Here is a 2,237-nt window from a genome sequence, read left to right on the forward strand (position 1 = left end):
CATGCTGCTGATAAAGACATATCTGAGACTGGGAAGAAAAAGAGGTTTAATTGGACTTAACAGTTCCACCTGGCTGGGGTCTTCAGAATCATGGCGGGAGGTAAAAGGCCCTTCATACCTGGTGGCAACAAGAGAAAATGAGGAAGATGCAAAAGCAGAAACCCCTGATAAAACCATCAGATCTTGTGAGACTTATTCACTACCACGAGAACAGCATGGGGGAAACCACCCCCATGATTCAGATGATCTCCCACTGGATCCCTCCTACAACACATGGGAACTATGGGAATACAATTCAAGATGAGATTTGGGTGGGGACACAGAGCCAAACCATATCACCGAGCACAGGCAGAACTGAAGTTTTTAAAAACCAAATTGAGTGACAACTAAAGATGGCTGCGTCCATGTAACATCACTAGCAACCAGTGACCTCTTTTTCCTCCTTGCCTGGCTCCTATGGTGGCAGGCTGGGCACAAGGACCATGCTGGGCTGGACCCTTCGAGAAGTTTCTGTGGCACTGAAACAAGGCCAAATTACAACCACAGAGCTCTGTCAAAAATGTCTTCCTCTTATCAAGAAGACCAAGTTTCTAAATGCCTACATTACTGTATCAGAAGAGTTGGTCTTAAAACAAGCTGAAAAATCAGAAAAGAGATATAAGAATGGACAGTCACCTGGTGATTTAGATGGAATTCCTAATGCAGTAAAAGACAACTTTAACACGTCTGGCATTGAGACAACATGTGCATCAAATATGCTGAAGGGTTATGTACCCCCTTATAATGCTGCAGTAGTTCGGAAGTTGTTGGATCAGGGAGCTCTACTAATGGGAAAAACAAATTTAGATGACTTTGCTATGGGACCTGGAAGCACAGATGGTGTATTTGGACCAGTTAAAAACCCCTGGAGTTATTCAAAACAATATAGATAAAAGAGGAAGCAGAATCTCCACAGCAAGAATGAAGATTCAGACTGGCTGATAACTGGAGGAAGCTCAGGTGGGAGTGCAGCTGCTGTGTCAGTGCTCACATGCTATGCGGCTTTAGGATCAGATACAGGAGAATCGACCAGAAACTCTGCTGCCCACTGTGGGCTTGTTGGTTTCAAACCTCCTTAAAGGAGACGTATACCTCAATGCACTGGGATGTGCAGGGATTGGAAGCAGCATAATGTTAGTGCCACTGTGTACCAGTCTACCCTGGACTCTGACATGCCAGCAGAAATGTGTACTTTCTACCAGAACCAAGGCACCAAGCAAACGTTGTCAAAAATTCGCAGAGAACCAAAAAGCATGCTGTGGACAGATGTGCTACCTGCTATGCTGACAGACCCTTTAAAAACATTCCACCTGCAGTCCCCACAAGTAATAGTCAGACCATACACTCAGCTATTGTTTCAATGTCTTAAATAGTCAAGCAGTTTTTAGCCACGCCTGTGGTTTCTTTTGTAATCCAGTTTCCTCAGAAACCTACAAGCCTTCTGGAATATTTTCCTCCCAGGGAATTTTGTTTCCAGGAAATAGATATTTTTAGATATACTTCTTACATATAATTTTCAAGACTGCCTTACTTTTTTGCTTCCCCGCCTCTATGCCTCTCTCTCAATTTAATTGCAGCTAATTTGAAGGCCAGTAGGCTCAAGTTAGAAGATATTACATCCTTTTTTTCTCCTTAAATAAGAAATTCAAGATTAAAGAAAGCTAGAAAATGTTTTCAAAGCTACCAAGTTAATAATTGGCAAAGTTGCCTGGTGCGGCGACTCACACCTGTAATCCCAGCACTTTGGGAGGCTGAGGTGGGTGGATCACCAGAGGTCAGGAGTTCAAGACCAGCCTGGCCAACATGGTGAAACCCTGTCTTTAATAAAAATAACAAAAATTAACCGAGCGCGGTGGCAGGAACCTGTAATTCCCAGCTACTTGAGAGGCTGAGACAGGAGAATCACTTGAACCTGGGAGGTTGCAGTAAATAGAGATTGTGCCATTGCACTCCAGCCTGGGCAACAAGAATGAAACTCCATCTAAAAAAAAAGCAAAAAGAATTTGGCAAAGTTGAGATTCTATCTTACATTCCTCAGACTTAGAAACTTGTGCTGTTTATTTTTCATCAAGCCCAGTAGAGAATTCTCAACATTTCTGAGACAGTTTGAAAGATAGCTGCTTAATGGATCATAGCCTCCTCAGCAATGTCTGAGAAACCTGTGATATCAAGTAGAGTCTGGACATTAAAAAAAAAAA

General features: G+C 42.8%; 1 pseudogene across 1 annotated transcript; it reads left to right on the plus strand.

The window, feature by feature from the left end:
* The first annotated feature begins 303 nt into the window (after positions 1-303).
* On the plus strand, positions 304-1,382 carry LOC116565474 (annotated as a pseudogene). The gene has a single exon (XR_004275454.1). The product of XR_004275454.1 is annotated as a glutamyl-tRNA(Gln) amidotransferase subunit A, mitochondrial pseudogene (transcript).
* The last annotated feature ends 855 nt before the right edge of the window (positions 1,383-2,237 follow it).

The sequence above is a fragment of the Sapajus apella genome, unplaced genomic scaffold, assembly GCF_009761245.1.
Source record: "Sapajus apella isolate SASKATOON/1434 unplaced genomic scaffold, GSC_monkey_1.0 scaffold40, whole genome shotgun sequence".
NCBI classification, from domain to species: Eukaryota; Metazoa; Chordata; class Mammalia; order Primates; family Cebidae; genus Sapajus; species Sapajus apella.